The sequence below is a fragment of the Ursus arctos genome, unplaced genomic scaffold, assembly GCF_023065955.2.
Source record: "Ursus arctos isolate Adak ecotype North America unplaced genomic scaffold, UrsArc2.0 scaffold_22, whole genome shotgun sequence".
Lineage (NCBI taxonomy): Eukaryota > Metazoa > Chordata > Mammalia > Carnivora > Ursidae > Ursus > Ursus arctos.
The window spans coordinates 35,656,460-35,683,170 of record NW_026622897.1 but is presented as its reverse complement, the minus strand read 5'-3'; positions in this window follow the sequence as shown (position 1 = coordinate 35,683,170).

The following is a 26,711-nucleotide window of genomic DNA, read 5'->3' as shown; positions in this document are numbered from 1 at the left end:
AACTGGATGCTCTGATGGCCAGGGTAAACGAGGCAGAAGAACAAAATATTGATTTAGAGGATGAGATGTTAGAAAAGAAGGAAAGAGAAGAAACATGGCTAAAAAAAACTCCACTTTCAAGAAAAAAGGCTATGGGAGATTACTGACTCAATGAAACGTTCCAATGTCAGAATCATCGGAATCCCCGAGGGGGTAGAGAAAGAGAGAGGTCTAGAAGAGATATTTGAACAAATTGTAGCAGAGAACTTCCCTAATCTGGTGAAGGAAATGAGCATAAATGTCCAAGAGGCAGAGAGGACCCCTCCCAAGATCAGTGAGAACAGACAAACACCACCATATAATTGTATAATTTGCAAATCGTAGATCCAAGGAAACGATCTTGAAATTGGCAAGGAGGAAGAGATTCCTCATGGACAGAGGGAGGAACATCAGAATAACGTCAGACCTGTCTACAGAGACCTGGCAAGCCAGAAAAAGCTGACAAGACATATTCAGAACACTAAGTTGAGAAGAACATGCAGCCAAGGATACTTATCCAGCAAGGCTGTCATTCCAAATTGGTAGAGAGAAAGGAGCTTCCAATATCAGCAGAAATTGAAGGGGCGCCTGGGTAGTGCAGTCGTCAAGCGTCTGCCTTCGGCTCAGGGCGTGATCCCAGCGTTGTGGGATTGAGCCCCACATCAGGCTCCTCCGCTAGGAGCCTGCTTCTTCCTCTCCCACTCCCCCTGCTTGTGTTTCCTCTCTCGCTGGCTGTCTCTCTCTGTCAAATAAATAAATAAAATCTTAAAAAAAAAAAAAAGAAATTGAAAGAATATGTGACCACCAAGCCAGCCCTACATGAGATATTAAGGGGGTTTCTATAAAAATAAAAAGACCCCAAGAGTGATACAGCACAGAAATTTACAGAGACAATCTATAGAAACAAGGAGTTCACAGGCAACATGACAACATTAAAATCGTATCTCTCAATAATCACTCTCAATGTGAATGACCTAAATGCTCCCATAAAATGCCACAGGGTTGCAGATTGTATAAAAAGACACGACCCATCCATTTTCTGTCTACAAGAGACTCATTTTGAACCTAAAGAAACATCCAGACTGAAAGTGAAGGGATGAATAACAATTTTTCATGCCAATGGACCTCAAAAGAAAGCTGGGGTAGCAATTCTCATATCAGACAGATTAGATTTTAAGCTAAAGACTGTAATAAGAGATACAGAGGGACACTATATTATTCTTAAAGGGTGTATCCAACAAGAGGACCTAACAATTATAAATATCTATGCCCCCAACAGGGGAGCAGCCAGTTACATAAGCCAACTCTTAATCAGAAAAAAGAGACATAATAGTAGGGGACCTCAACACTCCACTGTCAGCAACAGACAGATCAACTAAGCTGAAAATCAACAAAGAAAAAGAGTGTTGAATGGCACACTGGACCAGATGGACCTCATAGATATATATGGAACACTACACCCCAGAACAACAGAACATTCATTCTTTTCGAATGCACATGGAACTTTCTCCAGAAGAGACCGTTTACTGGGTCACAAAACAGGTTTCAACTGATACCAAAAGACTGAGACTATTCCCTGCATATTCTCAGACCACAATACTTTGAAACCGAAACTCAATCACAAGGAAAAATTTGGAAGAAACTCAAACACTTGGAAACTAAGAACCATCCTGCTTAAGAATGATTGGGTAAACCAGGAAATTAAAGAAGAACTTAAGCAATTTATGGAAACCAGTGAGAATAAAAACACATTGGTCCAAAACCTATGGGACACTGCAAAGGCAGTCCTAAGGGGAAAATACATAGCCATCCAAGCCTTACTCAAAAGAATAGAAAAATCTAAAATGCAGTTTTTATATTCTCACCTCAAGAAGCTGGAGCTGGAACAGAACAGGCCTAAGCCATGTATGAAAAGACAATTGATTAAGATTAGAGGGGAGATCAATGAAGTAGAAACCAGCAATACAGTAGAACGGATCAACAAAACTAGAAGCTGGTTCTTTGAAAGAATTAATAAGATCGATAAGCCACCGCCCAGACTTATTCAAAAGAATAGAGAAAGGACCCAAATTAATAAAATTATGAATGAAAGGGGAGAGATCACAACTAACACCAAGGAAATAGAAACAATCATTAGAAACTATTATCAACAACTATATGCCAATAAATTAAACAACCTGGAAGAAATGGATGTCTTTCTGGAAACCTATAAACTACCAAGACTGAAACAGGAAGAAATTGGTTATGTGAACAGACTGATAAATCATGAAGAGATTGAATTAGTGATTAAAAAACCTCGCAAAAAACAAGAGCCCAGTGCCTGATGGGTTCCCTGGAGAACTCTACCAAACATTCAAAGAAGAAATAATACCTATTCTCTTGAAGCTGTTTCAAAAAAATAGAAACAGAAAGAAAACTTCCAAACTCATTCTATGAGGCCAGTATTACCTTGATCCCCAAACCAGGCAAAGACCCCATCTAAAAGGAGAATTACAGACAGATATCCCTGATGAATATGGATGCCAAAATTCTCACAAGATCATAGCTAATAGGATCCAACAGTACACTAAAAGGATTATTCATCATGACCAAGTGGGATTCAACCGTGGGATGCAAGCGTGGTTCAACATTCACAAATCAATCAGTGTGATAGATCACATTAATAAGAGAGGAGACAAGAACCATATGATCCTCTCAATGGATGCAGAAAAAGCATTTGACAAAATACAGCATCCTTTCCTGATTAAAACCCTTCAGAGTGTAGGGATAGAGGGTATATTCCTCAATTTCATAAAAACCATCTATGAAAAGCCTACAGTGAATATCATTCTCAATGGGGAAAAACTGAGAGAGCCTTTCCCTTATGATAAGGAACATGACAAGGATGCCCACTCTTGCCATTATTGTTCAACATAGTACTAGAAGTCCTAGCAACAGCAATCAGACAACAAAAAAGAATAAAAGGTATTCAAATTGGCAAAGAAGCCAAACTCTTTCTTTTTGCAGATGACATGATATTTATATGGGAAACCCAAAGGACTCCACCCCCAAATTGCTAGAATTCATACAACAATTCAGTAATGTGGCAGGATACAAAATCAATCCTCAGAAATCAGTTGAATTCTATGCACTAACAATGACACTGAAGAAAGAGAAATTAGGGAATTGATTCCATTTACCATAGCACCAAAAACCATAAAATTTCTTGGAATAAACTTGACCAGAGAAGTAAAGGATCTATACTCTAGAAACTACAGAGAACTGATGAAAGACATTGAAGAAGACACAAAAAGATGGAAAAACATTCCATGCTCATGGATCAGAAGAATAAACATAGTTAAAATGTCTGTGCTACCCAGAGCAATCTACACTTTCAACACCATCTCGATCAAAATACCAATGACATTTTTCAAAGAGCTGGAACAAACAGCCCTTAAATTTGTGTGGAACCAGAAAAGTCCCTGAATAGCCAAGGAAATGTTGAAAAAGAAAAAAAAAAAAAAGCTGGGGGCGTCAAGTAACCTGATTTCAAGCTATACTACAAATCTGTGATCACCAAGACAGTATGGTACAGGCACAAAAACAGGTACAAAGATCAATGGAACAAAATACAGACTCTAGAAATGGACTCTTGACTTTATGGTCAACTAATCTTTGACAAAGCAGGAAAAAACATCCAGTGGAAAAAAGACAGTCTCTTCAATAAATGGTGCTGGGAAAATTGGACAGCTGTATACAAAAGAATGAAACCTGACCACTCTCTCACACTGTACACAAAGATAAACTCCAAATGGATGAAAGACCTTGATGTGAGACAGGAATCCATCAAAATCCTAGAGGAGAACGTAGGCTGCAACCTCTTCGACATTGGCCACAGCAACTTCTTTCATGACATGTCTCCAAAGGCAAGGGAAACAAAAGAAAAAATGAAGTTTTGGGACTTCATCAAGATAAAAAGCTTCTGCACAGCAAAGGAAACAGTCAACAAAACAAAGAGGCAACCCACAGAATGGGAGAAGATATTTGCAAATGACACTACAGATAAAAGGCTGGTATCCAAGACCTATAAAGAAATTCTCGAACTCAATACCCCAGAAACAAATAATCAAATAAAAAAATGGGCAGAAGATATGAACAAACACTTCCAATGAAGACATACAAATGGCTAATGACATATGAAAAAATGTTCAACATCATTAGCCATTAGGAAAATTCAAATCAAAACCACATTGAGATACCACCTTACGCCAGTTAGAATGGCAAAAATTTACAAGGCAGAAACAACAATTGCTGGAGAGGATGTGGAGAAAGGGGAACCCTCTTACACTGTTGGTGGGAATGCAAGTTGGTACAGCCACTTTGGAAAACAGTGTGGGGGTCCCTCAAAAAGTTAAAAATACAGCTGCCCTATGACCCAGCCATTGCACTACTGGGTATTTACCCCAAAGATATGGAAGTAGTGAAGAGAAAGGCCATATGCACCCCAATGTTCATAGCAGCATTATCCACAATAGCTAAACTGTGGAAGGAGCCAAGATGTCCTTCAACAGACGAATGGATAAAAAATATGTGGTCCATATATACAATAGAATATTACTCAGCCATCAGAAAGAATGATTACCCAATATTTGCATCAACATGGATGGGATTGGAGGAGATCATGCTAAGTGAAATAAGTCAAGCAGAGAAAGACAATTATCATATGTTTTCACTCATGTGTGGAACATAAGGAATAGCAGGGAGATCGGTAGGAGAAAGAAGGGAGTAATGAAGAGGGGATAAACAGAAGGGGAAATGAACCATGAGAACTATGGATTCTGGGAAACAAACTGAGGGTTTTAGAGGTGAGGGGCGTGGGGGGATGGGCTAGCCCAGTGATGGGTATTAAGGAGGGCATATATTGCATGGAACACTGGGTTTTATATACAAGCAATGAATCATGAAGCACTACATCAAAAACTAATGTTGTACTCTATGGTGACTAACATATCATAATAAAAAATTAAATAAATAAATAAATAAATAAATAAATAGGAATGCCTGAGTCATCTTTCTCATTTCTTTAGGGTTCTCTTGGTCATCTGGCTTTTTAAGGGGTTTTTGGTTTGTTTTTTTTTCCTCATTGTTAGGGTAAAAAGCATACAGAAAGAAAGTCAAATAATTGAACTACTATTGTTCTAGAAAATGACATGGCACTTATGAAAACTTTATTTTAAAGAAATCACTGTAAGACATCTTGCTATTTTTATCTACAAAATGAACAAGAGAATGTTTTCGCAGAATTGCTAAGTGACTCTGACGCTCCCCCCTTGTTAACGATGCCTGTTTCTCTTTCATAGCTTTTTTATGGCAGAGTTTAAATGTTTCTTGATTTCAGTGTGCAATTGGATAGAGATAGGATAGTTTAATGGAGGTGATAAAATTAGGATCAGAAAGATTTGCTCTAGTTTGTAGCTTAACTAGTGAAAATTGACCAGATGGAAAGAAAAACCACCTCTACCCCATTTTACTCACAGGAGAAGAATCATACTCTTCCTTCTCGATTCCTGCTATAGATGTAGGAAAGATGTTAGGCTTTGAAGCCTACAGCCAAGAAAGAATTCTTGAGCTGTTTTTGGTACAAAAAAGTGGTTTTATTAAAACAGGGGTATAGAACCTGTGGGCAGAAAGTGCTGCACTGGGGTCATAAGAAGTGGCCCATTATATACCTTCCAGTTGGGAGGGGGTTAGGAGTAGCATTAGCCTCCCAGGTATTTTGGAAACAAGGTTTCTAGGATCCTGAAGGAGCTAGCTATTGTTAAGAAAAGGTCATTTATTATTGTTTAGTAAACCCTTGGTCATGAGATCCTTCAGATGTATGTAGGTGGGTCATATGCTTGGAGGATGACTGCCAACATGTATCTTGGGGGTGGGGGGATGTCAAGATAAAGGGAGTTTCCAAAGGAATTTTTATATGTTAAAGTAGACTTACAGCTTCCTGGGGGTCAGGCTTTTGCCCTTAGCAAAGTTCCTAGAAGAAATTCACTCTGTCTGTTTCAAGGACTTGTAAATGGGCTTTAAGTAGTGAGGAAATTTAATAATTTTTCTACTGCCTTTGTTTTCCAAATCACTAGAATGAAAACAAAATAAAACTAAACAAAATAAAACAGTTTTAACAAGTAAGTATGAGTTTCTCAGATGCAAATAAGGGAAGAGCAGAGGGAGGGGTTGGTTGGTCTCTTCTTGTTTTCTTTTTTTTTTTTTAAGATTTTATTTATTTATTTATTTATTTATTTATTTATTTATTTATTTATGAGAGAAAGAGAATGCAAAAGAGAATGAGTGGTGGAGGAGAAGAGGAAGAGGGACAAGTAGCCTCCACGCTGAATGTGGACCCACATGTAGGGCTCAATCCCACCACCCTGAGATCATTACCTGAGCTGAAATCCCGTCAACCACTTAACTGTGGTTAAGGCACCCCTCCTTTTTGTTTTCTGTATCATTATTTCCTTAATTTGAGGGACAGTCAACTAGATTTCCATACCCAATCAAAGCACCAGCAAATTCGAAATTGTACTCACAAAGGCCAGCATCAGGTTTTCTTTTTTTTTTTTAATTTAAATTCAATTAGCCAACACATAGTACATCATTAGTTTTGGATGTAATGTTCAATGATTCATCAGTTGCGTATAACACCCAGGGCACATCACATCACTTGCCCTCCTTAATGCCTGTCACCCAGTTACCCCATCCCCCCACCCACCTCCCTTTCTGCAGCCCTCAGTTTGTTTCCTAGAGTCAAGGGTCTCTCATGGTTTCTCTCTCTCTCTGATTTCTTCCCAGCAGAATCAGGTTTTCTCAGCCAGGACCTTAAGCTGAAGTCCAAGCAGAGTGTTATCCTGGGATCCATTATGATCTTTCTTTTCTTTAGCCAGTATGTTCGTCAAGGAATTTTGCATCACGACTCGTGGTGGATAAGCCAAGGGGAGAAATTGCTGTGGCAATTTTATCTCATGAATGCCATAGCAATTTGCCTTTGGCCAGGAGTCTCATACTTTAGTTTTAACTATGTGAGCCCTTGGTAGGGCTTAGAGAATGTGTTCTTGTTTCTCTTGGGTTTCACCCCTTGTGTGAATTCCCTTCTGTTTGCATATTATCTGTGTAACCATGCACCTTGTTAATTAAGGTGGTTAGAGTAAATTATCCTTAAAAGTTCTTTCTTACCTCTATTACTTAAAATGTTTATTGTGTTTTATCCCATATCTTACAGTATACTTAAAACTTAGAGTGTTAGAATACACAGGCATTGTTGTGTTGCATACTGTTCAATTTTTATTTTCTTTTTGCTTCATGTTTTGTATTTGGAATCATTTGTCTTCTGGACTGAAATGTGGAAAATTTTCCACAAAAAACAGAACAGATAGAGTTCATTACATGATCATCACTCTACCTGCACCATTTGTAGCCCTGTGTAGAAAAGCTATTGTCCCAATCTGCTGCTACAACTTAAAACAAAAAATATGTCAGTACTGCAGAAGGTACAGAAACATACTGAGTCAGTGAGGGTAACATCTATTAAGAAAACCTTTCCATGTACAGCAGAAGCACAGAGAACCAAAACAACCTTTCCAGCCATTTATCAAAGATCATGATCTATCATTTCCAGAAGAATGAAACAATAAGCACTAAAGCTAGAGTAGTGAACCAATATACAGCATTTTTCTCCCATTTGTTCAGCCTCTCCCTACATTTTTCTCAGGAAGAAAAAAAAAAGGCTTATCCTGCTTGATACCAAAAATGGATAGCTTACAAATGTAACATATAATCAACAAATGAAGCACAAAATATAAATCATTTTTTTTTACTAATTTAATAACTGGAAAAATTTCCAATTTTACAGAATAGGTACATAATATGTGAGATTTACATAATTCAAAAAAAATCCTTCCCATTTCCTTTCCTGCATTTTTTATATATTCAACTTTATAAGGAGACATGGAAAACTTACACAACCATCACTAAATGCTTTAGTAATCCAAAAAATAATAGTATTATAACTGTGTAAATTTATTTAATAAATATAATGCCTTAGACTCATTCTGAGCTGAGCTGATATCTTTTATAAATGAATTGTTATTTTTTTCTATAACTTTTTGTTTCTTGAATATATTCTATGGTGATTACCTACATAGGATATCAAAAACAAGATATTGTATCAAGATAAACCATTTTTTGTTCTTTGTTTTTAATCTGTTTTAGTATTTCAATTTTATCCATTTAATCTGGTGACCCATATCCTATCATCTCTATATCTCTATCTCCACAAATTAATATCTATGTCTTGTCAATCATCACTCAATCTTCTTCCTCTATGAGACCAATGACATGCAAATTTTTATGATTTACAACCTTTATCTTATTCCATTAATTTTTGCATCTTCAATTTCAGTTCCTGGCTGCCTCCCAACTCTGTCTAACTAAATTGTTTTAAGATGACTATCGGATATCTAGGCACTCATTATTTCTGGAAGCTGTCTCCTACCTTTCAACCTTTATATGATATATACAGCTGTCAAAATCCTGGACATAATCCCAAGCACTGAATTTTCTACTAAGAAACATATTAAGGCCATCACTGGGATATTTCTTGAGAAAAGAACTAAGAGATGCTAAATAATGGTCACAGTCTTAATCAGACTCTATGTTTTGTTGCATTTATTAATAAGTAAGCCATATTTATGCTCTAAAGTCAATGAGAATAAATTGTTTTTTTCATGACCTACTAACAGATACACTACAGAAATTTTCACTCATGTTCATCTAGAGTACAATTTTAACTGATATTCCCGAAATGCATAAAAACTGAAAATTCTGAAGGGATTTTGAAACCTCTAAAGATATAAAAACAATTTTAAAAGGAAATGTCAAATTCATTTATGTTATTGAAGTTTTTTTTTCTCTTTTTTGAAATCTGGTAAGGGCAATGAGAGCCATATACACATAAAATGGCATGCTTATTCAGAGTTTGATTCTGTGTTCAATTTTAATGACTCTCATTTCAAATATCTAGCAATAATTGATTCACTTTTTAAAAAAGTTATTTGAATTTTAATTGCGTCTTTGATCCTTGATTTTTCAAGTTGTTTGAAATCTGATGGAAATTAAATAAGTCTAACTCCCTGGTAGACATCCATTTATATTCCCAACCATTTTATCCACTGGAGAGATTTTTTTTAATGAATCAAAAATGACCTAGCTTACGGAAACCCAGAAAACCTAAAATTATGTTTTGCATATCTTAAGTTAAATTCTAACAATATTTTTAAAAGTAGGTTTAGGTCATTTTCCCTAAAAGTTGACATAAGTTACACTAAATACCACCAATTTACAAAAGGGAGTTCTCAGCTATCAATAATGAAGTTATATTGATTTAAGGTATATTTTTCCAACCATTTTTACAATACCTGAGCATAATTTATCCTTATTTCCCAGTGATTTCTTCAAATGCTTTCAGGTTTATTTGAAAGTACCATCCGTAAAAATGTTAGTCCAATTCAGAAATGATCATAACACTGTGAAGCTTAAGAGAGAGACCTGACGGACCTAGTAGCCTTCTCCCCTAAGTTGCAGATAGGGAAAGTGACTCTGAAAAATGAGATTTCCTTAATATCTCAGAGCCATTTCAGATCAAAACTGGAACTAATACCCAAGTATTTTTATTCTTCATACCAGTGTTCTTCCTACAGCTACACCAACAAAAAAAACTAATAACTATAAAAAAGTCTTTACATACTGTACACTCATCTGTAACAAAGTGCTTTCTAAGGTGTGTATATTTGTTGATCTTTATATTATTTTATCAAGGTGCATATACGATATATATGGCATACAATATAATTGTGTAACATATAATTTGAAAACATTTATATGTATATTTATAAATGTATATGTTTTATATATTTATATAATATATATAATTTATATACTTATTTTTTGAAACAGCTTCAGAAGAATAGGTATTAGGTATTTCTTTAAATGTTTGGTAGAATTCTCCTGGGAGACCATTCAGTCCTGGACTCTTGTTTATTGGGAGATTCTTGATTACTGCTTCAATTTCCTTGCTGGTTATAGGTCTGTTCAGATTTTCTATTTCTTCCTGTTTCAGTCTTGGTAGTTTATAGGTTTCTAGAAATGAATCCATTTCTCCCAGATTGCCTAATTTGTTGGCCTATGGTTGCTCATAATATCTCTTATAATTGTTTGTATTTTTTTTGGTGTTGGTTGTGATTTCTCCCTTTCATTCATGATTTTATCTATTTGGGTCCTTTCATTTTTCTTTTTGATTAGTCTGTCTAGAGTTTATTGATCTTATTAATTCTTTAAAAAAAAACAGCTTCTCATTTCATTGATCTGTTCTATTTTCTTTTGGGTTCTGTTTCATTGATTTCTGCCTTAATCTTTATTATTTCTTGTCTCCTCCTGTTTGGTGTAGGCTTTATTTGCTGTTCTTTCTCCAGTTCCTTTAGGTGTAAGGTTAGCTTGTGTATTTGAGACTTTTCTAGTTTCTTGAGAATGGCTTGTATTGCTATGTACTTCCCTCTAAGGAATGCCTTTGCTGCATCCCAAATGTCTTAAACAGTTGCGTTTCCATTTTCATTTGTTTCCATGATTTTTTAAAAATTCTTCTTTAATTTCCTGGTTGACCAGTTCTTTTTTTAGTAGGATGTCTTTTAACCTGCAAGTGTTTGAGTTCCTTCTAAATTTCCTCTTGTGATCGAGTTCCAGTTTCAAAGCATTGTAGTCTGAAAATATGCAGGGAATAATCCCAATCTCTTGGTATAGGTTGAGACCTGATTTATGACCCAGTAGGTGATCTATTCTGGAGAATGTTCCATGTGCACTTGAGAAGAACGTATATTCTGTTGCTTTAGGATGGACTACTCTGTACATATCTGTGAAGACCATCTGGCCCAATGTGTCATTCAAAGCCCTTGTTTCCTTGTTGATCTTCTGCTTAGATGAGTTGACCATTGTTGTGAGTAGGTTGTTAAAGTCCCTTAATATTATTATGTTATTATCAATGTGTTTCTTTAATCTTGTAACTAATTGGTTGCTATAATTGGCCCTTTCCATGTTAGGAGCATAAATATTTATAATTTTAGATCTTCTTGTTGGATAAACCCTTAAGTATGATATAGTGTCTTTCTTCATCCCTTATTACAGTCTTTGGTTTAATTCACACAATTATTGAAAGATATGAATTTAGTGCCATTGCATTACCTGTAAAGTCACTGTTTCTCCCCAGGGGAAGAAGGAAGGTTATCTTGGTTCTGCTGTTTTCTAGGTTCCTGTTTGGAGAACAGTCACTCATCCTGCAGTGGTTTCTGGTTTATGGCAACACCTCTCTGAGAACCCCCTCAGGGCTCACTAATTGTAGCCAGCTTCCTTGCTCCAATGCTTGGGAACTCTGCCACACTCAGGCACCCCATTTCTTTCTGTGATCCTGGGGATCCTGAAACCACACTATCCCACCTAGGATACTGCCCCCTTTGCCACCTGATCACCTTTCAGGCAGGGACATCCCTGAAGAGCAGACTTCTGACAGTTTCTGTTTTGCAATCCATTTTTATATCACTTTCAGGTAGCCACCTTACAAAGGCTCCCTCCACTCATGATTTATCTTCAGATATATCCCCTCAGATTCACTTGTCTGTACCTCCTACCTTGCAAATTTGGTTGCTTTTCTCTTTGTAGAATTGTAGCAATTCTTAGATCTCAGGTTTATTTCACAAGTGTTCAGAATTATTTGATAGAGATCTAGCTTAATTCAAGTGACCAGATGAAACAAGGGTTCCCTACTCTTCTGCTCTCTTCCCTCCTCCCAGAGATTAGTAATTTTATTAGTGCAGGAAAACATCTCTGGAAGTGATTCTCTATAATAAGAAATTAATACCAAGCTGTAAGTAATTGGATAAAATGTTATAATATAAAGGTCTCTTCAAGTCATTTACCCATCTTTTCAATCAGCAGATACTTTGACGTGTCCATTTACCTATCGCTATTGCTAGACCATGTAAAAACAAAATAAAAAGAAAGCAATGCTGATACCAAGAATTATAGTAGGAATATTAAATATTAATCAAGTAGCCAGTGAAATATTTTCAAACTGGCAAATTCAATGAAGATAAAATACAATGTGCTAAAGGATAATATAACAGAGAGATCTGATCTTGTCCTGAGGATCAGAAAAACTTTTCCCAAGAAAGCACTGCTTAAGCTGACATCTGAAGGATGGGCATAAGAGGTGCATTTTAAGTAGAAGTAGGGAGCCACAGCACAGGAATATCCGATAGTGAGTTCCAGATAAGCAAATCAAATTGGAAAGTGCACTGGATTATAGGAGAGTTCACAGTTCATTCTAACCTGAATGAAGGTAGAGGAAGCCCCAAGATGAAGATGTAAATATGGCAGAGACCAGATTCTGAAGAGCCATGTAGGCAAGTTAAGGACTTTTTCCTTTATTCTGGGGATAGGGGGGAGGGTGGTGGTAGTCAGGGAGGGGTTTTTAGTTGAAAAGTTTAATGACAAAATTTCTATTATGAGATCACCTCAGGTGTGGTGTGGTCAGCAGATTGAATGTAAAGACATCTGTTGGGGAGTTATAATGGTTTACAAAAAAATTCAGTAGTGTTGATTTAGGCAGTGTCCAAAGAGATGATGTCGAATAGTCAGAATCGAGAGATACTTAGAAAGATAGTCATAATTTTTTAAAAAGATTTTAGTGATTTATTTGAGAAAGAGAGCATGAGAAAGAGAGGATGGAGTGGCAGGCAAGGAAGAAGCAAGCTCCCCGCTGAGCAAGAAGCCCAATGTGGGGCTTATCCCAGGACTCCAGGATCATGACCTGAGCCAATGGCAGACACTTAACTGGCTGAGCCACGTAGGTACCCCAGAAAGTCATAAATTTAATGAACAGAATTATGTGATGGATCAGACACTGAAGGTGAATCAAAGAAGAGGTTTAAGGATTATAGTTAAATTTTGACATGTTAAATGGAATGAAGTATGCTGTCCTTCGTTGGAATATGGAAAACCAGAGAATAACTGCTAAGATACAGGGGAGAGTGAGTATCTCGAGTTTGATTTTGGAAATATAGAGATAAAAAGGAATATTTCCTCTCTCTCTAGTGCCTTCCAGGCAACTTTTTATATGTGTTTCACCTTTGGAAGTACAAAGTCTTGAGAATGACAAGATATTTTTTAAAGTTCTTTCTCTACTTCTTGCATGTGTAAGACCTTAAGTAATCTTTCTGAACTGAGTTCTCATAAGTAAAATGGGGAAATAATGATAATCATATTACCTATATCATATGGTTATTAAAAGGTCAGAAAGATGTGGGTTGGAGAGTCACTTGTGAAACCATTATTGTTATAACATTACATATTTTTATATTTTTCTGCTTATCTGTAAGAGGTGGAGGTATGCTGCCTCTGAAAGGTGAACCAGTTACAACCCTGGATATTAATTTCTTAATGTGAATTTCTAGAATCAAAAGTTCATATGGCAATTTACCCAACATGAAGAAAATATAAACCATTAAAAAACAAACAAAACAAGAACACGTGTATTTATTCTCAGATCCTAAATATCCTTAGAGAGAAAATACCTAAAGGATGACTTTGGCATACCTTACATGAAAGATATTTTCTGTTTCCTCCTATGTTTGCTATTACTAGTAATTATTGAGGTATTTAAATGCAACAGGAGCAATTTTAATGAGTTTACATGCAATAATCCACTTAATCCTCAAAATAACTATAGTAAATTTGCTAATTTTACCACCTACTTATTGGGGAATACAAAGTTATATAACAGCTTTAAGGTTAAAGATCTATACATCAGAAATTGAACCTTGGCAGATGGTTCCAGAGGCAATATTTATATTCTTATGCTAAATCCTGAGTTATACTCCATTATAATACTTAGGGCAATGAATACTATATCATTTCGTATAACTGAAACAAATAAAATCTGATTGGAATTCCTATTACTAACTTGTAAGAGAATAAATCACAATTTTTTAAAAAGATTTTATTTATTTATTTATTTGACAGAGAGAGAGAGAGAGCCAGTGAGAGAGGGAACACAGGCAGGGGGAGTGGGAGAGGAAGAAGCAGGCTCCCAGCATAGGAGCCTGATGTGGGGCTCCATCCCAGAATGCCGGGATCACGCCCTGAGCAGAAGGCAGACGCTTAGCAACTGAGCCACCCAGGCGCCCCATAAATCACAATTTTTAACCATGTTAAGGATTATAACTACCACAGGCATTAGTAAATCAGTCCTCTCTGCTTAAGAAAATGCTACAAAAAGGGGGAACTGAATATACTATGGAACTCATTTTCAGTACAAATATACTATTTTACTTTAAACAATGTTAAAGTTACAATTTTCTTCACATTGGCTATGGTTTTATTAAAAGTATTATGTATGGCAGATTTGAATAATAAAAAAAATTTCATTATTACTGTGAGATAGTTGAGTAATTTAATGAGTAGGAGAGGCTTATTTTTCTAATTATTTCGTAACAGTAGTAACCCTGCTCTGTGAATCATGCATATAAAGAAACAGAAAGAACAGATTAATAAGAACTCAGTTACATTTGCTCAAGGAAGTCTTCAAAATGACACAAAAGAACCTAGTGTGGTACCCAACTGGCATGTAATTATACACAATTTATTAATTTATTATCTTGACCAATTACTCTTTACTCTGTCATAAATGTACTTCAACTTATAACTATTGGGATGGATGGCTGCTTGAACTTCTTAAAAGCAAAAGTTATTCTTAGCACTCAGTATTTTGAATGAACCACAGTTGAAATTCATGCACTTCTTGGTTAAAAAACAAAAACAAAAACAAAAAAAAACAAACAAAACTTGTGATACCTGAAAGACATTCAGCCAATTCCAGAATCACTATATTTGCTTGCTTTTCAGTTTCATCATATCAGATGAAAGATTTAAGAAGGTCAACGATGGAAGGTACTGGCAGACAAAATATATTAAACTCTTTTAGGAAAGAGTCACCAATACCTCTGTGAAGGTCAGATGAGTTATTATATTTTGACTTAGTTTTGTTTTAGAGGTAGAATAAAAATCTGATAAAATAGTCAAAGGCCAAAGTAAAAATAAAAGAAATCTCTGGCAGTCATGAAGATGGGAAAATAGAAGGGTGAAGGTGGGAAATGAATATATATAAATATAAGCTAGGAAAACGAGGGTTTTTTTGGAGGAGAGGGAAGGAAGGAAAAAAGAAAAAGAAATGAATTTACTATGTAATGTGTACCAATGGTATGTGTGTTCTGGTAAGATCAATAATTTGTGCTTATGGAACCATTGTAAATACTATACACAAACTAGAATATTTAATGATATGCTTGAAGGATTTACAAACTCAAAATTATATTAAACAAGTCAGTCATAATTCCAATCTTAATATTGCTGCATCATAAAAACATCTTGCAGTGTTTATAAACACATTCATAACAATCACAGGGCCACCCCAGTTATATGCTATTATTTACTGCCCATATGGTGCTTTTATTTATTTTATATTTTTTAAAATATTTTATTTATTTATTAGAGAGAGCACAAGCAGGGGGAACAGCAGGCAGAGGGGGAAGCAGACTTCCCACTGAGCAAGGAGCCAGAAGCAGGACTAGATCCCAAGACCTTGGGATCATGACCTGAGCCAAAGGCAGGCACTTAACTGACTGAGCCACACAGACATCCCCCCATATGGTGCTTTTAAAACAATTACAGGGTAAATGCTTTACATGTTCCAGTTAACGTCTAAGGTTGTTTTGGTATAAGCTTGTTTTGGGGCCATACCCCTTTCCTGCTACACACTGAATGACATAACCTGCTCTACTGAAGATCTCAGTTGCAAATATCACTGCATTGTATGATATCTAGCTGTAGGGGAGAAAATAAATGCTGTACATTAATCAAAATGTATTGGTACATTTTTAGTCACAGTATTTCAGGGATCCATGGCAACTCATTAAGAACCAGTATTCTAATTTCTTTTTAAAAATGTTGCATTTACTCCACCAACCTTTGAGGAATTATTATCTTCATATTTTTATGGATGGGGGAATGAGGTTTAGGGAAACTAAATAAAGTCCAGCATCATGGGAGATAACAAATTATGTGGAAACAAGAGAGTAGAAGGCTTAGGTTTCATTTTCATTGTGTTTCCTCCCACACACCCCATAAAGAAATTAGGAAAATAGGGGCACCTGGGTGGCTCAGTCATTAAGTGTCTGCCTTCAGCTCAGGGCGTGATCCCAGGGTCCTGGGATCAAGCCCTGCATGGGGCTACCTCCTACCCTGGGAGCCTACTTCTTCCTCTCCCACTCCCCCTGCTTGTGTTCCCTCTCTCGCTGTCTGTCTCTCTCTCTCTGTCAAATAAATAAATAAAATCTTTAAAAAAAGAAATTAGGAAAATAGACTAGGAACACACACACACACAGAGGCAGATGACTTGAAACAAACATATACAAAAGCAAATCTAACAAAGGGTGATTATATATATTTTTTCCTTCCAGAAACATTTCACGGTTTTGCAGAAGAGGAAAGTGCTTTTGTTCCTTTTTTGCACTTACAGAAATTAACTTCAACCTGAAATATTTTTTTCCAATATACCAACAGATAGTTTAATAATTTCCAAGTATGATTTGGAAGTCTTCTTTTGTGTTGAAATATGAACATATAAGTACTGTCCCTTTGCATTACTAATAAAGTAGTTGGTCTCATATGGCTATCCCAGGGAGCATAAAATGAAATACATATTCATATATCCTCTATTTACTAATTTATAAGGCAGGCATTGAATATTTAATATCTGTATGAATTAATAGAAAAGCTATAATGCCAACAAAATGGATAAGCTATGCTTGAACTACTCTTCATGCTCCCATCTCTCTCTTAGCTATCTATCTGCAAGAGATGTAATAGATAAGGCCTGGGATTTTAAAAGGCCTTACATTTTCTTCAGCTTAACAGCCTCTAATAAAAAGCATCTGTCCAATATTCAAGATTTTCATGACATAACATTATCCAAAGTGTTGGATTACTTGCTAGGAAATCAGTGCAAAGAGGTGATACCATATTTTAAAATCAAATACCATTCGATTTCACCCTAAAATAAATTCTAGTATAAGTTCAGATGCCTCTCACAAATTTAATTAGAGTACCTCTTTTCATTAAATCGCTAACATAGCCTGCTGTACTGACAAATAATCGGGGCACATTCTTGGAGAGTTTAGCTTGCAGGAAGTGGGAAACAACCTTGGTTAAAGTTGCAAAGGACAAGTAGAGAACAGAAACCATATGCCTGATACACATTTCTGTAAATACCAAAGATTTAAACCAAAATGGGAAGACTGCAGCTGAATATTTCACTTTGTGCCTCCGAGTGTGGCATCTGTGTGCCTAAGGCTCCCACTCCAGACCACAGATTTATTTGCCATGTTTGAATCTCTAAAGATTCCACTCTGTGATTCATTTCCTCCTCAACCACTCTGCAGAAAACTAAATTCTCTTTCACTTGCTACAGAAAGTTTTTATCAACAATAACACCACAGTACAGAGATTATTGCTTTCAGCTGCATGGGCAGATGCAGGCACACTCATGTCTAACTTGCTAATTGAATAGATCTATAAATTATCTATGAGTCACAAATAGACATCCTGCAAAAGAAGTAAATGGAGTGCTTGAATTAGCTTTTCTATTCTCCTCAATCTCTTATATTTTTAAACTTTTCTTCACATCTTAGCAGCATATCATGTTGCTGTTACTTGTTTTCCTTTTTTTTTTAACTTTTTCTCTCATTAAAAAAATATATTTCTCTTGATTTTGTAGTTTTATTTTTAAAGTTGAAACTACTGTATTTTTCTTTTAAATCAATGTTACAGAAAATATTTACTGAATATGTGCTTCATTTCACTTCTGTGTTGGCCATCCTATTATTGCTTGTAAGTAATCTTAAAATATTCTGTAAGGCAAATACCTTGCCCTCATGAGGACTGAATCTACATTTTTACTACATAGTCAAATCTCCTTTGATGTTTTGAGTTCCTTTCTTAGGTAAATCCCAATATTGTTTGAAATGCAGGGGGCATATTCGAATTTTACCTTCGGGGAAACTGAGGTATGGAAACTGATTTTTGTCTACAATCTCAAGCTTTTATATGGTTAAATAGAAATGCATAGACAAGGCATATAAATTTCCTTCAATGCCCCCATCTTTGAACCTGTTGCCAATGGCGTATAATCTGATAGGTTTAAAAAAAGAGAAGGTGGAGGGATGTTGACTGGTTCATTTATCTGCCACTAAACTCCAATCTTGATTCACTGCATTATGGAATTTTATCACCTAATATCAAATGTCCTTAAAATTCTATTACTATATCTCACTTTAGGAAAAATAATAATATGTACAGAAGTAAGAGCATCGCAGTTAAAACATTTATATTTGAGACACATATTTTATTCAGTTATTGGCAAGCAAGTTCAAATGAATCACTTAACCTCCCTGAACTTCACTTTTTGTTTCTATAAAAAGGCAAAAGTTATAGTGTCTGGTTCAATTACTGTGATTTAGTATGCATTTCAGAAATGTTTTCCCACAAATTTCCTTCACAGAAACATTGTGACATACTATACATTAATGTATTTGGTACAGTATGAGGCATGGGAATACAGCAATTTTGGAAACTGTATAAATATATGATAGTTTGATACAATATTTGACTATTAAATAGAATAGGATTCTTTTGGTGGGAGAAGACTTACCTGATCATTTTCTCTACAATATCAAATATAATCCTCAAATAAACCTTTAGTGAATAAAATATTATTTTCTACATTTTATAAGTGAGAAAAAAGGTCACTCATGCAAGGTTGCATAGTTACAAAATAGTTGTAAGATTTAGATTTAAAATGGAGGTCTGTTTGATTTTAAAACCTTTGTTTTTATCCACTACACCGTAATGGAGTATGGGGTCAACAATGGGGAAAACAAACACCCAACTGTGATGTTCCAAAGAAGGTATCTTCAAGGGTATATGGCTCTTGGAGAAAGTTATATATACAAGAGCACAATGTCATGGTAGAGAGATGGAACTGGAGGAAGGGAGCAAGCAAAAATTGGGAGAAAGTAGGAACAAAAATGCAGAGACCATGAAGACACAACAAACAAGTTCCAGGGAATATGCAACTCTGAAATAAAGATACAAAAAAAAAAATCTATATAGTAAAGAACTGCTTCAGTCAGAATGGTTCAATTATAATAAACTCTGTGTTCTAATGGCTTAAAACAACAAAGCATGGTTCTCATTTATATTTCATGCTTATTATGGGTTGGCTTGGTGTTAGGGTTTTTCTCTATGTTATCCTCTTTCTGTGGCATAAAGGTGATAGAATATCATTAATTTGAGCATTGCTGATTGTCTTAGTTCTATATGCTATAACAAAATACTACAGAATTGGTACCTTACAAATGATAGAAACATGTTTCTCATAGCTCTGGAGGCTGGGAGGTCCAAGGTCAAGGTGCCAGTCACATTCTGGTGAGAGCCTGCTTCCTACTTCATAGGCACTGTGCCTTCCTGCTGTGTTCTCAATATGATGGAGTGGGTGGGAAACCTCCGTGAGGCTGCTTATATAAGAACACTGATCCCATTCATGTAGGCTCCACACTTAACTACCTCCAGAGGCCTCACCTCCTAATGACATCATTTTTGGGAGTTAGGATTTCAACTATGAGTTTCAGGGGTCACAAACAACCCATACAATAGCACTAGTTGCCGTGGTGGAAGAAATAGTGTCCTGCCTTAAAATTTCTTCCCAGTAATATCATGTCTCACTTATGCCTAAAAATTTTTATTGCCCAAAAAAGGAGATGAAGAATAAGGTCCTATCATGTACCTAAGAGGAAACCAACAATATTTAGTAAACATATTTGGAACTTCCCAAGTTACCTCCACTACTAGGGAATAAATGAAAGGGGGGAGAGATTCAGTTAAATGGAGTGTAATTTACGGGATATCTGATTCAGTGCCAAACCACTGGAATCCACTCAAGGTCTAAAAAGGAAGATTGGAAGCAGAAGCACAATTTTGGGGAAGGCTGGCAGAAACCCAAGCTGAACATAAATCAGGACTCACTATCAGTGCTTGAGTCTAACAAAAAGAAAACCTCAGGAACTCAAGGAAACAAGGCAGAAAGCTATCAGACAGGCTGGTTTTGCTATCAAAACATGCAGGTGAGGTATGATGATTATAAAAGGTGAAATCAAATTATAATGCTTAACACTCCAGCTATAACAGTTCGTTCTTTCTAAAGTCAGCATGATATTGAGAGAAGAGCTACTACTGATATTCTTTAACAATGGACTTTGGGGCCCCTGGGTGGCTCAGTCGTTAAGTGTCTGCCTTTGGTTCGGGGCGTGACCCTGGAGTCCTGTGATCGAGCCCCACATCAGGCTCCTCCGCTGGAACCTGCTTCTTCCTCTCCCACTCCCCCTGCTTGTGTTCCCTCTCTCACTGGCTGTCTCTCTCTCTGTCAAATAAATAAATAAAATCTTAAAAAAAATGGACTTTGGATAAACCTAGTTGAAGATTGGGGTACCTGGGTGTCTCAGTCTGTTAAGAGGCTGTGTTAGGCTCAGTTTAGGATCCCAGGGTCCTGGGATGGATGCCCGCATCGTGTCAAGCTCCCTGTTCAGCAGGGAGCCTGCTTCTCTCTCTCCCTCTACTGCTCCTTCTGCTTCTGCTCTCTCTCTCAAATAAATAAATAAAATCTTAAAAAAAAATCCTAGTGGAAGATGATCTAGAAATAGTTCCTGTGGACAATAGAGAGGTCTGAGGAAAGAGAGATGGGATTGACAGGAATGAAGAAATTCAGTAAACACACATATGGGCTACCTAACATTTTTGTGTTTCTTGGCATTCCAACAGCAACAGTGAAAGGCAGGACACATGATTCCTAAAGATGTAAAGAAATGTGCTTCTGTTTACGGTGGCATGTATTAATGAAAGAGTGAGGACTTTTAATATGCTTAATTCAAGGCCATTTATATCCTGGCAGGGTGAGGAGAAGAGAGAAGCATGTTTGACTCTAATACAAGGAAGACCAAATTCACAGCAACAATTTTCCTTAGCTTCTTCTTTACTTCTCCAACCCAAAGAAAAGTTTTCCTTTGTTTCTTATTATAATTACACATGAGTTATATAGCATGATTATGGCTGAGATTTTAGACTGAATTAAGGTAACTAAGGTTTCTAGAATCTGTTAAGTTTTTCATAGGCACTGGATGCAACTAGTTAGAGAACTTCCTATAGAGAAATATATAGAGAGAGATATTAGAGATCATTTTAGGCCAAGACATATTTAACCTAGAAAGCTATAATTATACTTAAAAAAGGCCTCAAAGATCAAAGCCAGAAAAGTGATTATAAGTGTTGAGGATAAAAGTGAAGTGAAGACACAAATGGGAAAATAAATTATGAGAGCAGAGGTCATGTTAGGTAAGTAGGGTTGTTTTGGCAAAAAGCTCAAGAATGAATCAATGATTATCTGAAGTATGACTAATGTGGTAGACCATATAGAAGTTACAGAAATTATGCATGTCCTAATGGCAATTACTGAATACCTCTTGTGCCATGAACTAAAGCTTCACAGGGATTGGCAGGAGGATACCTGGGACATTTTACATGGTAGTCAGTGTGCCCAGGATGATACCTCCAGCCCATCCTCATAATAATAGACCAGGCACTAGAGTAATCTATGGAGACCCAGATCTCCCATAAACTACAGTCTTAATATAGGTCATTGAATACTGCCACCTATTGTTTTAAGGATACTATAAAAGACCAAACCAAGACTAAGTAAGTTGCATATTATGTTCAGTTGTGTCCTCCAAAAAGTAGATGCCAGCATGGAGTTAGAAAAACAAGGAATATCTGACATAATGCCTGTAGAAGATAAAGGAGAGAAGAAAAAGGAGTAGGTAGGGTAAACCTGCAGATGACAACGCTGGTCTGACATATATGAATGGAGAGGGGCATGGAAAGAGGATTGGGAAGGAAGTGTCTCACCCTATGGTGCAACTGAGAAAGTCTCATCCAGCCCAACAGGGAACTCAGGTGTAGAGATTGCTTAAAAAGTCCTGCATTGGGCAGAAATGACCAGTACGCAATACTTTACCAAGGTCAGTTACTAGCTATGGCTGAAGACAACTCAGCTCAAATTCTTCAGTGTGTCTTGAACTTGTGGCAGGTGTAACTGCAGCTGTCAATTAAATTTACTCTTTACACCTGATCAGTTGGATCTCTCTTTAAAAGAGAGCCAAGTAATCAACTACCACGGCATCCACATATGCCTATGATGTTCCGTAGTGCTGGATCAAATTGTGAGCACTACATTTTACACCAGGTATAAGCAAATTACAGTGGCTACATAAAACTGGAATCAAATAAAAAAGAAATGAAGAATTAGAAGATATTTAATCAAGATAAAAAATAATGAAGAAATGTCTGATAGTGCCCTGAAGTATAATAGGTAGGAGAAAAAAGAACATATTTATCATAAATTATAAGCAAGATCCATTCCACCAAAGAGTGAACTTTGTAACTATGAGTGTTGTACAGCAATGACAGTCTAAAAAGTAGTGTGTTCCTCTTCCTTAGGAATACTCAAACTGAGGTTAATCTACTACCTGCCAGGGATGCCATATATGAGTTAGGAGCACCAGAAGAGGCTGCTGTAGGAACCATCCTCTCTTACCATTCAATGTCATTCTGTGAGTTTTCTAGACTTACCTATTGTAGAATTTAGAGAAATCCTCTTCATTTCCCACATTATTATTTTATTTATAAGAACTGAACAATACAAAGCAGAGAAGATTTTGGTACATTGTCAGTGAACACTTAAAGCTGTAGTGTAATGCCACATTATAGTCATGAATTACATCTCATGAGATTAATAGGAAGAAATCCTTGATGTCATCCTTTGTGTTCCAAGTGCTTTTATAAATGTGATCTCAGTTCTCAGGGCATTCCTGTAAGGAAAATTGGAAGTCAGATATTCTCCCTTACCCTCTTTATGAAGACAGCAAAATGAGAAGAGAAGAGATGACTAGCTCAGAGTTCTCTGTAATTCAGGGGCATGGCTAGAAATAGAAATTTGGCTTTCTGTTCCAAGATATTAAAAATGAATAGTTTTAAAGCTATTCCTCAAAATGTGTAACTTTAAACACAAACAAACACAATCCAAGAATGACATGAAAAAGTAGTATTCACCCTGTGGGCCCCAATCCACTCTCAGGATGAACTTCCATTAGCTTCTTTGTGAGGTCTAACAGCACAGAGGCTGATGTTGTGATGTGACTCCAGGGTTTTAATAGGTGATGCTCACTAGGTCCCAGAATGTAAAGCAATAAAATCGTAATCTGTCCTCTGAGTCAGCATGGCAGTATTAATTAAATGGTGAGCCACAGAAATAACTTGCCATATAACTCAGCCTGGCAAAACGCAGATGCCATTATTATCACTAATTAATATGTAATTACCTGCCACATATTAGGTGTTGCTTTGTTCAACCAAATATAAAAGAATAGAACTGAGCAGATAGAAGACAGCAGGCCTTAGTAGGGGGATAAGAGAAGAAAAGAAAATGAAAACAGGAGAGTAATAAAAGCACTTAATCAGATGTGGGAAGACCTGGATTTTGTTGTGGCTTTGCCACTAACATTCTCTATGACCTTGAGCAGTTTATTTAATATTCTTGAAGATAAATTTCTTATTTTGTAAAATAAAGTGAATTAATAAATAATTCTGAGTCCCATCTAGTTCTATGATCCTATTAATGATAACTCATATCCTTACTTTTATACTTTATAGACTCATATCCTGAACTACTTCACATTGACTGACAGGCTACTAAGGATGTCATTTACAATATCATTCCTACTTAAGCTCCTTCCATAGTATAGTAATCCTTTATTCTAGTTAACAGAGAAGATCTTTAAGCTCAGTTTAAAACAAAGAGATTATTTTCTAAGGTATACGTTGGTACAGATTGTTCTTGTTTAACAGATGTTATTTAAGTGACACAATCATATGAAGAGACTAGTGAAAAATTAGGCATTAAGCAGAAATGGAGCAAGATAAAGCAATTTGAGACTGGAAGATGCACTCATTTCTCCTTATAAATATGTTTCAGGAACTGAAAGTCAGAATCAAAGCCAAATTCTAGTGCAATATCACAGAAATATAAATAACTATGATATTTATGATAGTAAATAATGCAAAAATAATCTATTGTTATGTATTATTACAGAAACAGTACATCAAGAGAAATAGGTTTCAGTCTCAGAACTGTCACTTACTCTTGAGGCATTGGACAAAACTTTATTCATCTTTTCATACATGCTGTAAAATTATTGAGTACCTACTATGAGCCAAGAGATTTTGGAGGATACTGTATGAGTGAACAACAATGAAAGAGGGCTTTGTTTAATGTTTAGAAAAGCAGGTCTTGGTTTCTTTGGCTTTTAAAAGTAAAGACAGATTTTTATTTCCTCTCTAACTGTATGATTCATTATATATGACCTTGGAACTTGTTACTCCTCTCCTAAAAAGAATAAAGCTGAACAAACTAAAAATAATAATTCTTAGATTCATTGGAGAACTGAGGTCACAGGGCAAGCTACAACCCTCAAAACTGGAAACAGAGGTGGATACAGAGAACCAAAACTTACCTGGGGCCTGTGAACTGAAACCTGCTACTGGAGTCAGTACCAGCAGGAATATTTTATAATTGACAAATTATTGGAGGCTCAGTGTAGACCAGCTTGAAAGTTAAAAATATTACTGTGATGAATAAATTATTGCTAAGAGAGAGTAGGAATTTCATGATTGTTGCATAAGATGGTCCTCATTTTTGTCTCCTATACCTCAAAAACAAAAATTTAGCATCCATTCACACACAAAAAGCCTCTGTGAGAGTTGTGGCTGGGTACTGGTTATGGACTCTACGGTAGCCTTCGACAATTTCCAGTTCCTCTCAGCGGCAGTCTGGGAGCATCTAGAGGAAACTGACTTGGGCAGTTACCCACAGATAAGAAAGTCTTTGTGGAAGTCCAGGTTCACAGACGGGATGTTTGAGCACTCCACTGGATGAAAAATGAACAAGTTTAGACACATTGGAATGGGTAAGAGGACAGTTGACTTTGTCTCTTTCACCTGTCCCTCAAGGCGGTACAGCTGAGGGCTAAGTGAGACCTTCTGGGCTGTGATTTCTTGTGCAGAGAAAGAGAGCAGATGAGTGCCCAACTTCTGCAGCTATACTGGATGATGCCAAAGAGACTCATTTTTCTCTCACAGTATCTAGAATACTAAATCATGATCTCCATGACTAGGAGGAGAGAGGAGATTGGGAGAGCAAAGATAAGATTCTCTAAGAGCATTCAGGGGATGTGGATCCTGCTGACTGCATTGTGGGCTTCATTAGGAAGCCCTACCACAAGGCAATGGGAAAGCCTCATTCACCTGTGGTTCCTCCCAACTGGCCTACAGCCACCCATTGACCCCACACATCTCACTCACACGTAACTTACTTTGTAGCATGCTCCCTGTGCACATTCCTAAAGGCAGCAGCAAGATTGAACTTTGTAGATGGCTAGAGAGCATGTGCAGAAAGTATGTCAGGGTCTGTAGGCAAGGAAGAAACTACAAATTTTAGCTGTTGCACTACCTTTGAGAAAACAAAAGAGAAGCTATCAGCAGTGGTCTGGTATAACGTAGGACTAAGAGAAGACATACAAGCTTAAGAATTCTGCCAAAAGAGAGGGCAAGAAGTGTGGAGCAGGTATATCTATAGAAGGTCTGAGAAAGCTTCAGAATCACCAGCAGGACTGACAGAGGTATTTCTCCCTTGAAGGAAGTTAGTAAAGATTGAAGGAGGTGACTGCAACTTTAAATGTAAAGACAGCAATGCAAAACTCCAAAGAACATAAAATACCAAGAATACATGACACCATTAGAGGATCAAAATAATCTTCTAATAACCAAACCCAGACATGGAGATCTATAATTTATAATAAATAATTCAAAATGGCCAAATTAAGAAAACAGATATAACTCAAAAACACAATTCTATGAAATCAGGAAAATCATACACAAACAAAGTGAGAAATTTAACAAAGAGATAGAATTGATAGAAAAAAAACAGGAACTCTGGAGCTGAAGAATTCAGTGAATAAAATGAAAAAATACAAAAGTGAGCATCAACAGCAGAATAGCTCAAACAGAAAAAAGAGTCTGTAAGTTGGAAGATAGAAACTTTGAGATTACCCAGAAGAGAAGAAAGAAAAAAATGAAAAAGAGTGAAGAAAGCCTAGGAGATTTATAGGATGTCATCAAAAGAACCAATAAGCAAACTAACAGAGTTCCAGAAGGAGAAGAGAGGGAGAAGGGGGTAGAAAGCTAATTTAAAGAAATAATGGCCAAGAACTTCCTAAACCTGGGGAGAGATTGGACATCCAAGTTCATAAAGCTAATAGATCACTCCATAATTTCAATCCAAAAAGATCTCCTTTAAGACACATTGTAATTAAACTGCAAAAATCAAATACAAAGAAAAAATC